Source organism: Vicia villosa, linkage group LG3, assembly GCF_029867415.1.
Source record: "Vicia villosa cultivar HV-30 ecotype Madison, WI linkage group LG3, Vvil1.0, whole genome shotgun sequence".
Classification (NCBI taxonomy): domain Eukaryota; kingdom Viridiplantae; phylum Streptophyta; class Magnoliopsida; order Fabales; family Fabaceae; genus Vicia; species Vicia villosa.
In genome coordinates, this window is record NC_081182.1 from 34085912 (window position 1) to 34101590 (window position 15679).

The 15679-nt window shown below is 38.8% G+C and overlaps 1 long non-coding RNA gene and 1 other non-coding gene across 3 annotated transcripts; one reads left to right on the forward strand and one right to left on the reverse strand.

The window, feature by feature from the left end:
• The first annotated feature begins 1123 nt into the window (after positions 1-1123).
• LOC131660937 (uncharacterized) lies at positions 1124-14037 on the forward strand. Of its 2 annotated transcripts, XR_009301081.1 has the most exons (5): positions 1124-2040; positions 2113-2208; positions 2880-3070; positions 11912-11975; positions 13801-14037. It is a non-coding gene; the product is annotated as an uncharacterized LOC131660937 (long non-coding RNA). The 2 variants fall into 2 exon arrangements; XR_009301080.1 differs by lacking the exons at positions 2880-3070; positions 11912-11975; positions 13801-14037 and having other exon boundaries at positions 2113-2702.
• Positions 14038-15257: 1220 nt separating this feature from the next.
• Positions 15258-15331, reverse strand: TRNAI-AAU (transfer RNA isoleucine (anticodon AAU)). Its single transcript has one exon. It is a non-coding gene; the product is annotated as a tRNA-Ile (tRNA).
• Positions 15332-15679: the final 348 nt, after the last annotated feature.

Sequence of the window (15679 nt, forward strand, 5' to 3'; positions counted from 1 at the left end):
GAGTTCATAAACCATGAGCTAAAGACGGACTCTGATTTACGGGCTTATGTCGGATACTTTTACTTGTTTAGAATCAAAAGTTATGATCGAGCTGAATGCGACTATTTCAAGATCGGCCAATGATATTATCGAGATGTTGCAACGTCAACTTGGATGTTAAGTGTAATGTTTGATCTATGTTAAAATTCTTTATGTATTGCTTATTTTATGATATCATTGGTTTTTTAATTTTGTGAAGTTAGTGTATTTCAATTATATTTTTTTTGCATTAAATCTTGATACGTCTCAGAGATGGATCTTCGAAATATTAAAGCATTTAAATATTTTTGCGCGGGGCGCTAAAAAAATATAGTGTGTTAAAAAATTCTCTAATAGCTCTAGCTAAAAAAAACCAAACGCATCCTAAATTGAAAACATAAAAAAGAAAGCAAAGATAAAAGAGCCAAAAAAAATAAATATAAAGTTGAACGGGTTTCATTTTGAGTTCCATTCAAAGGTGACTTTCATTGTGTACGTAGCTGCTTATACAAATTGAGCTTAAGCTCTGCATCACTGACTTCTCTGTAATAAAAGCCAATAGATAGCTCCACATTTGGCAAGTAAAAAATAGAAAAGAAATAATTTAAAAATTAAACGCAAAATTGTTTCACAATAGAGGTAATGGAGAATATGATAGTACACTCCCCAACCCATACTGTAGTCAAAGAAAAATAAAATAAAATAACAATTTTATAGAAGGGAGAAGAGGACACTCACAAGGAGCGCCTACTGGCCACTTCATTCTTCTCTACTAGGGAGCAAGAGCGTAACCATGAATTTCTTTGCCATTTTCCCATAAAAATCATAACAGAAACACTAACCCCATAAAATCGTATGAAAAAAATCCACAGCTACATTTTCTCAAACACCATACATGCAGCATTCCAAACACTACAACTCAACCTAGCAAAACCTATGTTTTCACCGGTTAAGCTGTCCATATTCAAAATAACCGGCAGCAATCATGACACTGCCGTGCGGCACTGTTTCCATTCTCCGTTCAAACAATCATCGTCGCTGCACCTGCCACAAGCCCCAACGTCGGTCTCTTGATGTTTGATGTTTGAGGTCCATATTCAAATTAAAGTTGTTTTAAATTTTTAAAAAAATATAAGATTCCTCTAAATAGAAGATTGTCTGTTGGTGGTGTTGTAATGAAATTAAGAAATCACGTGTCATCCATAGTAACAGTGTAACACTGACGGAGAGAAAGCACAATAACGAGTCACCGACAGTGGCGGCAAGGAAGCAAGAGGGCAAGTGATAGTGATAGATATGGTGGCAGCGAGGAAGGATTCGAATACCTAACTACTAAGCTTGGAAGATGCTTAAGAACTTCTTAATTTATCCTTTTTTCCCTTCAAATTTTACACTACATAAAATCCTTAATGGTGATACACTAAATCACCAAATAATGACCGATCAAAACAATTACATTTGTCACGAGACAGCATTTTTCCAAGTTCGCACGAAAACCCTTTTCCACGGGTTTTGTTTCTCTCTCATTGTTCAAATCAACATCCTCCATTCCCTTTCTCTCTTCATTCTTGTCGATCTTGGTTTCTTCGCCGTTTTTTACCGTTTCAGATCCAAGATCCGTCCTTTTGGTAATCTTATCTTTTAATAGATTTCTACTGTTCAACTTCGTGTTCTCTCTACAATAGTTCTTGAAACGTTGACGGAGAAGAGATGAACGGAATCGAAGTGATACGGTGATGGCTTGACCAAAGCTGTGTTACAGTGACACGAGTTTGCGAAGAAGAGTGAGGTCGTGGCTGTGAGTAGCGCTGTCGGCGGTTTGGAGCGAGGGAGAATAAGTTTCACAAATTGGGGAGATACTGACGAGCGAGTTGTTATGCAAGGCTGAACGGAGGGTGTTATGGTGAACGAGTTGTTATGCAAGGCTTAACGGAGGGTGTTATGGTGAACGGCGTGAAGATTGTGTGAAGATGTTCATGTTCATTTTCTTCTTCCGGATCCAGTTTTCCCTTTTCATATGAGGTATGATTTATGTTTATTGTTGTTTTAGATTAATTTGGTTTGATTTTTGTTATGCTTTTTATATTTCAACAGATCCAGTAAGCTGACGATGGTGAAAAACCAATAATGAAGTATGTGGAGAATGCTGAGAAGGCAACATAAGCAATTGTTAGTGGGAAATTTAATCAGGTAATTAAACAATTAGTTAGGTTATTTTAAGATTCACTGTCTAATGTTAACTTTTAGGCTATGTTTGGATATCATAAAATCAACGGAGTGGAATGGAGCGGAGTGGAGTGAGATGGAGCGGAATAGAACGAAGACACCATTCTATTGTTTGGAAATTTTAAGTCGGAATACTGTAAGTGGTTCATTCTGCCCAAATCGGAGGGAAAGAAAAATGGTGGTAAGTGGTGAAGTGGAATGAAATCCATACCACTCATTCCGCTTGCTCCATCCGTTTTTAAATTATCCAAACAATGAAAAATTATTTTATTCCATCCCATTGCACTACGCTCCATCCAGTTCCATCAATCCAAACAAAGCCTTAGTTTCTATTTTTTTTCCTTCTAGTGTGTAGATTCGTGTCAACCTAACAAATAGTGACATGGTGAGACATACCGGAGATATTGAAACAACCATTGTGCCATATAAGGGAGTATTATTTAAGTTTTTTTCGTTTATCAACTTTCTATTTATAGTTATATTTATAAATATTTATAGTTATTAGTTATATAAGATTTATTATATTGATAATTTAATACATATTTATTTTAAATATTTGCAATTATTAAAAATTTTATAAAAAAACAATCTGTATTAAAGATCTAATAACAATTATATCCATGGATTTATCGCAGCTCTTCTACTAGTTAAAGCAAGAATACAACAAGCATCTTGAATTTTGTCCAATTTTTCTTTTATTTATTTTTTTTGGAAAAGGCCAATTGAATTAAAAAAAGCAGAAACAGGCATATTGTCTCTACTCACATCAACGTTCCAAATTCATTCTGCACCTACAATACTACAACTCAAATCAACAAATCGCCAGGTATTTCATATTTTACTGTTCAATTTTCCTTTTGTGGTGTTGGTCTGCTGCTACCTAGTGCATCCTTATTTTCTTCTTTTTCTTTGCGTTTGCTGTTTTCTTCCATATGGGAATTTTTTTCCTGTTTTTACAGGAGAATTTTTATTCATAAATGTGAAACTTTGGAAGATAAATAATAAGACTAAACTTAGGTATTATGAAAACAAATTGTGAGTTATTTTAAATTTAAAAAAAAAATACTGTATTTTTGAAATTGACTCATCAGCTATTGATAAATAGTAGAAAATTAACTCTCATTTTTTCATCAGAATTTCATTCCTTAATATCTAAAAGCATGGCTTTTGCATGCCTTCTCCTTAAACTTATCATCTTTTCCTTGCTTTCAGTATCTGCAATTGGATTCGTTCCTTTCAATCACTATGCTCATGCTCAAATGTGAACTCCCACCTATTGCTCTCCACCAACAATAAGTGGGAGTCCATATTTGTGCGTGAACTTAGTGATTCAATTGAACGAAGAGTTAATTTTCTAAGGTTTCTAAATGTACTATTGGTTATGAGTCGATTTCAAAAACGCGGTATCTTATTAAACTTTTTTTAAAAATAACTCACAATTTTTAATAATGACAAGTTTACCTTTCTTATTATTTATCTTTCAAATTTTTACATTCCTTAAAAGTTTAAAAAAGAAAGACAAGGAACAAAACATTTGGATGCAAAAAACATCCTTTTTATTTCATGATTAACTTTGAAAATGCGAACTGCATGACCCTAAAAAAGATTCACTACGCCTTGGGTAGAGCGTAAGAATTATTGCATGATAAAAAGAGTGAAAACAAGAAATTTACTCTTGAGCCTATGTGACTTGAATGACATCTTCAATTGTCCAATTGTTGATCTTCTCTCTAGGAGTACTTGAACGAATCCAGCCATCAATATCACAATCGCTATCCACCTTGTCAATGACCATTGACAATGGCATTGACCTGACCATCTTGAATTACCCCACCACTCACAAACTTGATAGGAGTGAAACCTGTTGCGGGGCACAAAACTCTGCCTACCAATACTGAAACCAAGACCATTCTTATTGAATTTGGGGCGCACATCAATCATTTTCCCCCATACTACACTACTACCAGTTTCCACAACAACCTGTGCATCCTTCAAGGAAGACATAACTGTTTCCGGCTTCTTTACCTCACGAAGAGGGGTTTTCACAGCATTTACAGCCTCAAATGCTTGAAACGGGGTCCCTGTATTTCACCTTCGATCTCCACATATCGGAAAGAAGATGAGTGGCTCACAATGTAGTCTTCATCACCGCAAACTGTCACGACTTTATCATCAATTGGATATTTCAACTTCTGATGGAGAGTGGATGTCACAACGCCAGCTTTGTGAATCTAAGGGCGTTCCAACAAGCAACAATAGGCAGGTTGGATATCCATCACATAGAAAGTCGTGGTGAAGATGTGAGGACCAACTTGGATTGACAAATCTACTTCTCCAAACACGAATCTCCTTGAACCATCGAAAGCACGTACCACCAACTCACTAGGTCTCAACTCCACATCAGCATAATCAATTCTCATGAGGGCCGATTTGGGAAGCACATTCAAGGAAGAACCGGTAGCAACCAAAACAGGAGACAAAGTCGTCCCCTTATACTCCACAGAGATATGCAATGCCTTGCTGTAATTTCTCTCCTCTAGAGGGAAATCACGATCGATAAACCCCAAACCATTTCCTACTGAAATATTATTGGCCACTGCCTCCAACTGGTTCACAGATATCTCTTGCGGCACATAAGCATTGTTCAAAATTCTCAACAAAGCATCCCGATGAACTTCTGAACACATCAACAAATGCAAAATTGAGATCTTCGATTGAGTCTGACCCAATTGATCAACAACTTTATAGTCAAACTCAATCGAAGATCTCAATTCTGCATTTGTTGATTTGTTCAGAAGTTCATCGGGATGCTTTGTTGAGAATTTTGAACAATGCTTATGTGCCGCAAGAGATATCTGTGAATCAGTTGGAGGCAGTGGCCAACAATATTTCAGCACGAAATGGTTTGGGTTTACCTATCGTGATCTCCCTCCAGAGGGGAGAAATCTCAACAAGGCATTGCATATCTCTATGGAATGTAAGGGGACGACTTTGTCTCGTGTTTTGGTTGATACCGGTTCTTCCTTGAATTTGAATATGCTTCCCAAATCGGCCCTCATGAGAATTGATTATGCTGGTGTGGAGTTGAGGCCCAGTGAGTTGGTGGTACGTGCTTTCGATGGTTCAAGGAGATCCGTGTTTGGGGAAGTAGATTTGCCAATCCAAGTTGGTCCTCACATCTTCACCACGACTTTCTATGTGATGGATATCCAACCTGCCTATTGTTGCTTGTTGGAACGCCCTTGGATTCACAAAGCTGACGTTGTGACATCCACTTTCCATCAGAAGTTGAAATATCCAATTGATGATAAAGTCGTGACAGTTTGCGGTGATGAAGACTACATTGTGAGTCACTCGTCTTCTTTCCAGTATGTGGAGATCGAAGGTGAAATACAGGGGACCCCGTTTCAAGCATTTGAGGCTGTAAATGCTGTGAAAACCCTTCTTCGTGAGGTAAAGAAGCCGGAAACAGTTATGTCTTCCTTGAAGGATGCACAGGTTGTTGTGGAAAATGGTAGTAGTGCAGGAATGGGGAAATTGATTGATGTGCGACCCAAATTCAATAAGAATGGTCTTGGTTTCAGTATTGGTAGGCAGGGTTCCGTGCCTCCGACAACAGGTTTCACTCCGATCAAGTTTGTGAGTGGTGGGGTAATTCAAGATGGTCAGGTCAATGCCATTGTCAATGGCGAAGAAGTGGATGTTTTATCCTTGTTTGTATGCTGAGCGTGTACGACGAATTGCATTTTGGTTGCTTTTGTGAGAAATTGGTTTTTGGCTGTATGTGCTGAGTGGGTATGCTCAGTGTTAGAAAGAGTAGAGAGAGAAGCACTTCATCATGCTGTAACTAATTCTGTTAGAATTTGTTATTATGATTTTCATTACATGATAGAGAGAGGCACCTGTTACTTATATACTAGTAACAGGTGACCTGCTAATAGGGAAATCCAAAGGACATGTGGCAGTCCATAATACAACACAATACTCTACTCTAATACCCCCCCCCCCCCCACAAACTCAAGGGGAGGCTGCTACCCTGAGTTTGTGCCTGAGAGCCAGAAAGGCTGTAGAAGCCAAGGGCTTTGTAAGAACATCTGCCCACTGATCAGAAACAGGAATGTGGAGGACCTGCAGCTGCTTGGTGAGGACATTTTCCCTTACAAAGAAAAGATCAATTTCCATATGCTTGGTCTTGGTGTGCATAACAGGATTATGAGCCAGCAACACTGCAGATTGATTGTCACACAAAATTTAAAGAGTTTTGTAAGTAATGAATAACTCTTGAAGAAGAGTTTGAATCCACAAAACATCTGCTGCAGCACGTGCCATACTCCTGAACTCAGACTTAATGCTTGACCTAGCCACCATATGCTGCTTTTTGGACCACCGTGAGACCAAGTTGGACCCAAAATAGATGGTTGCACCAGATGTGCTTCTCCTATCATCAGGGTCAGAGGCCCAATCAGCATCACAGAAAAGCTTAATGGAAGGTGCAGTGAATAAGGGTAAAGCAATGAGGTGCAGCCCATGAGAAATAGTGCCCTTAAGATAGCGCAAGATCCTTTTGACAGCTACCCAATGTGCCTCAAGTGGCTGAGCCATAAACTGGCAAATCTTATTAACAGCATAGGCAATGTCTGGCCTAGTAAGAGTAGCATACTGAAGAGCTCCTACCACTGATCTATACATGTAAGGATCATTGGGAGGAGGAGACCCAACCTTTGTGAGCTTACAAGTAGATTGCATAGGGATAGTTACAGGTGTGCAGTCAAGCATATTAGTCCTATGCAACAAGTCTTTGACATACTTAGACTGTGTAAGAAGTAGGGCCTGAGGAGCAACCTTTGTAACTTGAATGCCAAGAAAATAATCCAAATCACCTAAGTGTTTGAGTGAAAAGGCAACATTCAGCTTGGTAATGATTGTTTGCAGTAGGGAACCTGAGCTGCCAGTGATGATAATATCATCAACATAGACCAAAATATAAACTGTACCTTCAAAGTAAGTGAAAAGAGAGGGATCACATTTACTTGGGTGGAAGTGAAGCTGCACCAGAGCTGTTTGCAGTCTCTCAAACTATTGCCTGGGAGCCTGTTTAAGGCCATAAATAGCCTTGTTCAGTTTGCAAACTAAAGAGGAATCTGACTGCTCAAAACCTTGGGGTTGCACCATGTAGACCTCTTCATCAAGCAAGCCATTGAGAAAGGCATTATTCACATCAAGCTGCTGGATAGACCAATTATAGGAGAGGGCAATGGAGAGAATAATTCTAATTGTAATAGGCTTTACCACATGGGAGAATGTCTCATTGAAATCAAACCCTTCTCTTTGGTGAAAACCCTTAGCAACAAGCCTGGCCTTGTACTTGTTTATTGAACCATCAGGGTTTTCTTTAACCCTGAACACCCATTTGCTGCCAATAGCCTGTCTGTTAGGTGGGAGAGGTACAAGTGTCCAATTCTTGTTGGATAAGAGAGCATTGAATTCTGCTTGCATAGCAGCCAACCACTTAGGATTGGTGAGAGCTTGTTTTACAGATTTTGGTTTAGCAACTGTAAGCAATACCCTTGGCTCAAGTCTGGGCTGCTTGATACCAGCTTTGGCTCTAGTTGTCATGGAATGATGATTGACAGGAACAGCTTCTACAGGAACAACCTTGTTAGGAATAACAATAGCTACCTCAGAGGAGGTAGATGGACTGGAAGAACTGCTGGAGGCAGAATGACTAGGAGAATTACTGTTAGGAGAGCCACTAGAGGAGGTGTGGTGAGAACTAGTGGTAACTTGAGTGTGCTCAGAGGGAGAAGAGTCAGTAGACTGAGAGGGACTGCCAGAGTTCAAAGGAATAAAACTCGAAACAGTAGGAGAAATAGGAGCTGAGGAAGATGATTCATCCCTAGTGATGGGTGAGTTAGAGGCTACAGAGAACATGGGTAAAGGAGAGAGGGATAATGAGGATGAGGCATTAGGATTGAGTTTAGGTTTGGTAGAAGAAAAAGTTCTAAGTAAGGAAACCTAGTTTCATTTAATAGCACATCTTTGGAGATGTAGAGTTTGCCACAAGGAGAAAGGCATTTATAACCTCTATGAGAAGTGGAATACCCTAAAAACAGACACTCTTGAGACTTGAAGTTGAATTTGTGTGTGGAGTAGGGTCTGAGTAAGGGAAAACAAGCACTGCCAAACACCCTAAGAAAGTGATAGTCAGGTTTGACACCAAACAGCAAAGTGTATGGAACCTGAGAATTAACAGAAGCAAAGGGCAGTCTATTAATCAAATAGACTATAGTAGAAAAGGCAAAATCCCAATAAGCAATGGGAAGAGAGGCTTGATTAAGTAAGGTGAGGCCAATATCCACTATATGTCTGTGCTTTCTCTCAATCACACCATTCTGGTGATGAGTATGGGGGCAGGCAACTCTGTAAACAATACCTAGTTCAAACAGCAGTTTGTTAAAGGGTCTAAATTCACCCCCCGGTCAGATTGAAATGCCTTGATAGGGGTACTATGTTGCAATTCAACCATTACTTTAAATTGTTGAAAAATATCCATAGCTTCTGACTTGTTCTTGAGAAAATAAATCCAAGAAAACTTGGAATAAGCATCTACAAAAGACATGTAGTATTTAAAACCAAGAGTAGACACATTAGGGGAAGGGCCCCAAAGTCACCATATATCAACTCTAGAGGTTTAGTGTAGATAGTGTGTGAAGGTAAAGAAGGAAGTCTGTGAGACTTTCCCATACAACAAGCTGTACAGAATGAAATGAACTCTTTATTATTGAAGGGAATATTACAACTATTGAGTACACGTTTAAGTGTCTGCTGGTTAGGATGCCCTAACCTTAAGTGCCACTTATTTGGTGAATTGAAACTAGTTACATTAGGTGACACAACACCCGCCTTAAGACTAGTGATAATAGGAGACACAAAAGTAGATTTGAGACTAGGAGCAAGAGAAGAAGATCTTGAGCTGGAGGAGACCACAGAGCTGGTGCTAGACAGATTAAGAGGAGGAAAGGCATAAAGACCATCAGTACCTACGGAGCCTTCTAGCAGCATTTCATGTGAGGCCTGAGATTTAACAAGACATGTATCAGAAGTGAACAAGAAATAGATAGAATTATCACGACAAAACTGACTGACACTAGTTAAATTCTTAGTAATGGAAGGAATAAGTAACAGCTTGTTAAGGGTGAGAGTTGTGTGAGACTGTGTGGGAGACTGAAAATTGCTAGAGCCAGTAGAAATAATATCCAAACCTTGACCGTTTACAATTAGGATCTGATCATGTCCTTCATAAGGAGCAGCCTGCTGCAAATTTCTGGAATCATTTGTCACATGATAAGAAGCAGCAGAATCAGGATACCAGGCAGTGGTGGCATTAGCTGCAGGCACAGTTTGAGCAACAAAGGCACTGGGAACAGCTTGAGCAACAAAGGCACCGGGAACAGCTACAGCTTGAGCATGTCTATAAGGAGTAGTAGGCCTGGTCCAGACATTGGCAGCTTGAACAGCCATAGGAGTAGGAGAAGCTGTCCACACCTAATTGTGTTGAACCTATGCCAGCAATTCAGGGCAGTATGACCAGCTTTAGAGCATACTTGACACTGCACCATAGCTGAAGAGAATATGCCACCTCTGCCTCTACCAGAGCGTCCTCCTCTGAAGGTACGACCACCACGAGTATGCTGAGCTTCAGAATCAGAAGGCTGACTAGACACTTGTGTAGGAGCCTCAGTGGTTGCTGAAGCACTCTCATCAGGAGTAGTGGTGGGAGAAGCAGTGTGTGTGAGGTTGAGTGAAACGAGATCTGGAGGTGAAGTCTTTTTGAACTTGTTTAAGCGAAGTTCATGTGCAAGAAGAAGGATCTCAACTTCATCAAGATCCATGACATCAAACTTGCTCTCAATCACAGATACAACAGGTGAAAATTCTGAAGGAAGACCTTCAAGAATCACATCAATATGATGAGAAGCTGGTATAGGATCACCAATGGAACCAAGTGCATCAACAATTGTACGAATCTTGAGTAAATACTCCTGAATTTTCAGATTATCAAGTGAAGTCGCACGAAGTTCAACACGAAGTTGATGGCTCTTGCTCGTGTTTGCTTCTGAAAGTAACCAAATAAGCGATCCCAGAGTTCGTGAGCATGCGAACATCCAAGAACACGAGACAGAATCTCATTGGAGAGCGTTGATTGCAACCACGATAGTAACATCTGATCCTTCTGCAACCAGCGCATGTACTCCAGGTTGACGGTGTCGTTCGCACGCGCTTCATCATCAACGAACTGTAACGGAATCCGCGAACACACGACGAACTCCGTGAGACCGTGAGCATTGATATACGGTTCAATCTGTTGGCGCCAGAGATGAAAGTTCTTTTCATCTAACTTCTGCGCAATCTTGAGCGAAAAGTGAAGACGATTTGAATCGTCAAACGACTGAAGAGGTGACGTCGTCGTCGCACCGGACGGGGATCGCACCGGAGAAGAAGGTTGCGCCATCGGAGCAAGGAAAACGATGGATCGAAGGCTTAACTCATCCTTACAAAATCGGTTGGTAAGGTGAGGAGTGTCCCTCTATATATACTCTTTCAATGCTCTATCTCTAACCAATATGGGACTTTAGGATCTTCCTAATACACCCCCTCACGCCCAGCACTCTTTTGGGCTTGGTGCGTGGATATTAATGGTGGGCGGTCCATGGTCTGATCGATAGGCTCTGATACCATGTTAGAAAGAGAAAGAGAGTAGAGAGAGAAGCACTTCATAGTGTTGTAACTAATTCTGTTAGAATTTGTTATTATGATTTTCATTACATGATAGAGAGAGGCACATGTTACTTATATACTAGTAACAGGTGACCTGCAATAGCAGGTAATAGGGAAATACAAAGGACAGGTGGCAGTCCATAATACAACACAATACTCTACTCTAATACTCAGGTCAACCCTGTGGGTCGATGCATAGACCTTTAGCTGGGCTCGGCTTTTCTCAGGTCGACGCACAGTTTTACTGCCAGGCTCAGGTTTGCTCTGGTCGACTATTCAGGTCAACGCATGCCCTGTTCAGGTCGACGCATGATTTCTTTAGGTCAACGCACAGTTTTGCAGCCAGGCTCGGGTTTGCTCAGGTCGACCCTTCAGGTCGACGCATGGCTGTGATTTGTGCTTAGGTCGACGCATGCATGTTTCCTTTGTTCTTTTATGTTGTTTCTTCATTTGCAAGTTTGTTTGCTCCCGTATCTTCATGCTTATGTTAATTTTGATTTGCTTTCTCCATGTTTTCACTTCTTATTCTGTATTTCATTTTCGGTTTAGCTTATAGTATAGTAACGCAATTCCAATTGCGGTGTTTTGTTAACTCTAACTTGTTTGCTAGTATGCAAGGCATTTGGAAAAGCAATTACTGAGCGACGCTTATCTCGTTTGTGTTCCGCTTTATTTATGGGACACAATCACATTCTCTCGTGTCGTGTTCTCATCTTGGAGACACGTCTTTTACTTTATACCTGTTTGCCTTGATTGCTTTTTTCTTTTGTAGGTGTATTGTGGTTAAGCTTGATGCATACACCGACGCATGATTTATTTTCGCGTCGTCAATCCTCGTTTGCTTATGCGGCTAATCGGTGTGCTGACTATTTGTTGTTTCCTTTGCTAGCTCGCTTGCAGGATCTCTGGTTTCTTTCTTATTTCGCTGCAGTTTACGGATCATAATCCGTTTGGTATTGATCTCGTTTCATTTTATCTTCTTTCCGCATTTTATTCTTTTTATTCATCCTTTAACATGAGGAGTAGGACCTAGGCATGCATTTCATCTGGAATTTCTCTGAGATGTGGGTCAGAGGTTCTGTTTTTATCGGTTTGTTTACGTTTGTGCTTGCGGGAAGTCCTAACAAAGGCATTGTAAGTTCTCAAGAAGGTAAGCAGAAAGGGTTAGCAATCAACCCCCGCAACTTTCAGTCCCCAAGTCGTCCTTATGCTCACTTTCTGCAAGTCCAGAGCTCTGGACAAGTCTCCAAGATCGTCGATTTGAAGGCCCAATGGGTAAAGTGAAGAGGGTCCATGCAATCGGACCCCCACGTTTCTTAGCTCACATTGACGCTCGGTGTACGCACACACCGATTTGCCTCTACTCTTCTTTTCCCCGGTAACACAATGTCGCGGTTAAAGATTCATAACTCTTCGGTCTAATGCTTGGTTGACTCGGGTGATACGTTCTCCTTGGCTATGGCGGGACCACTTTTCTACTACTTGGCCTGCGCCTGTAGGTGTCTGCTTTACGAGCGAGACTCGTTGGTGTGATATTCTTGTTTGTTTTCGCTTTTTCCCCTAGGTTTCTATGTTAGTTTAGACTTTAACCCTTTGTATGACAACATAGGTAGCAAGCTTTTCCCCTTAGTTTAGGTTTTCCTCATGCATTCTTTAAAACACAAACCACACTCTTTGATTTTCTTTTCTTAAGAGCTCGTTATTTTTGCTCCATTTCCAAGCGTAAGACTCCAAAGGTCGAGCAGTGGAGTGCAAATGTCGTTCACCTAAAAATCACATCAAACAAAAACTAGTTAGCCGAGCTACGGTACCTCTGATTCCTCAAAAAGTATACGTAGGCAGCGGGGTAGGGCCCGTGCAAGTATAACTCTTTTTTTCCCTACATTTTGCATGCATACTAGTCCAGTTTAGGCGTAGATTTGTTACACACCCATAGTTTTAGACACGAGCGTGGATACCATCGAGTACGATGGGCGCGAGGAGTGCTAACACCTTCCCCTCGCGTAACCGACTCTCTTACCCTCTTCTCTGGTCGTGAGACCGTTGTTTTGTTTCTTGGTTTGCTGACATTCCCTTCCTTTTCAGGATAAATATGTTAGTGGCGACTCTGTTAATTTTCGCGGGTAGCGACAATGTCTAAAATTCATTTCAAATTCTATATATACAATGGTATTCCGTTTAAAATCCGTCTCAATATTTTACACGAATTTTAGATAAAATTCTAAAAACACTGATAAACAAATATGTATTTTCTCTAAAATCTATCTTAAAAGTCTCTACAATTGAAATTTGTCTCAAATCAGTCTTAATATATAGTTATATTTATTAAATATATTATTAAATTTAATTATAATTTAAATGTTTTATATATTATACTTTTTATATTTATTTATAATTTTTAGTTTACCTTAGCGGTCATCCCAAAAATTTTGTTCTGACTCCGCCACGGTCTCTTATGGTTTATTTCAAATTGAGCTTTGTCCTCCAAGTCTCGTTACCTTTGCTTTCATTGGTAAACCATATTTCTTATGTTAAGCATGTAGATATTGATGCAAAAATTTAGTCATTGGAGGATAGAAGTCTTTCTTTCTTTCTAGTATTAGATATTATAAAATCATTGAGTCACTGTAAGTACTCTTCAGGTGCATTACATTCTCAGGTTTTGAGTCTTCAATTTACTCTTTTCTTAGGATATTTGTTCTTCTTTATTTCTAACTTTTTTTCACGAAATTCAATTGACTTGCATAAGACTGATTTACTCTCATCCTCTTTGCTTAGGTTCTCTCAGATCATAATTTATTCAAAATTCTGCATCAGCTGAAGTTGAAACCATTGATTGCTCATGATGGAAGACAATGCTCATCAACAGAACTTGACAGATGAGTATATTATATAAACTTTTTGGTGAAGGTTGTAATGATATTCTGCACATAGAGATTTGACTAGAGATACAACAATGTCAAACAGTTTATTGTAGCAAGCTAGTTGTTCAAAACACCAACACATGTTGTTGTATCACTTTTGCAAACGGTACCTCTTTCTATGTAATGAATGCTATCTGTTGGCATCACCATGTCAATACCATTATGCCAAACAGACAGGATTTATAATCCAATTTACCAATGTAATAGAGTAGTGGTATCGTTAAGTCATGTAAGTAACATTGTGGAGTTGAATCAATCACATCCATAGGGGGGATCAATCACATACCTAAGTTTTAATTCCAACAAGTTTCCTAAGAATCCAATAATGAACATAAGGTGCCAAGTACTTATAACCAAGAAAGTACTTCGTCGATAATAGTTGTTAAATCCTAACCTCATAGTAGATACAGTTAAAAGGTATTTTGGGATATAACTTACACCTATGGATAGACTTATGTATAGTAAACCTTATAATGAGTGGGTGGATAGATTGGTACTTCTAGGAATATCCAACTTATATTCCTAAACGGGAATATGTTAGTTAATTATTATTTGATAAACTCGCTTAAGATATGGTTAAACATCTTAACTCTTCATTCTTAAAAATTTCAATCAATGGTAAAATGTTTAGTCTAATCTTTGTGGTGGTGGGGTTGTCCTAAATGTTATGTGACTTATGACCTTAAATAAGTTGGACAAAATAATGGAATACCTAATCCTAACCAACATGAAAAGTGCTAATTCTAGGAGACGAGGTGGAAATTATAAAAAATGAAAAGTACGATTTACAAAAATTACTCCTCCAAAGTTCTCCTTCCATCAAATAGTCGTGTTAGAGGTGTTGATCAACCACATTAAGTAAAGTTAAAACCCAAGTTCCATACTCATAAGAAACTTAAATATGTGTAAACTCCTTATCAATATTTATTGAATTTTGAATCTGGATGACTGAAGTTCAATACATATAAAACTTGCAAGATACTTGTAATTTCAAGACTCCTTATCTTTTGATTCTCTAAATAGACTCATAACAACTTTTTGTAAAATTGGTCCTTTAATTGAACAAATTAATTCAAGTTACTCAGTTTTAGCACATTTAAAGTTGAATTTGAGGAGATTGAAACAACCAAAGATAGTTATGAATTGTGACACCATAATGAATTGAAAAGAGGTATATTAACTAAATCACTTTCATAAATAATTTGCAAAAATAAAAATAGATAGTTATGAATTGTGACACCATAATGAGTTGAAAAGAGGTATATTAACTAAATCACTTTCATAAATAATTTGCAAAAATAAAAATTTATTTGGCCCATGCAGGTCTCGAACCTGCGACCTTCGCGTTATTAGCACGACGCTCTAACCAACTGAGCTAATGGGCCAATTTGATTTAAATTTTGTGGAGTTTAATTTTGTAGAATTATACATGGCGTCCTTAAAATTAAACATAGCACCCATACACCTTGAATGAAATAACCAAAATATTCCTTTAACTAGAGAAATATCCCTTTATATATGGTTCACTTGATAAGGACATTTACATAAAATTCTCTGAAGAGTTTAATATACCAAGACACATAGTTTTGGATTATCGAGAAATTTACTCCATCAAATTAAACAAATCTTTCTATGGGCTAAACCCATGTGGGCGCATGTTGTATAATTATCTTAGTGTATATTTGTTAAGAGAGGTATATACAAATAATTTCATTTGTCCTTGCATTTTTATA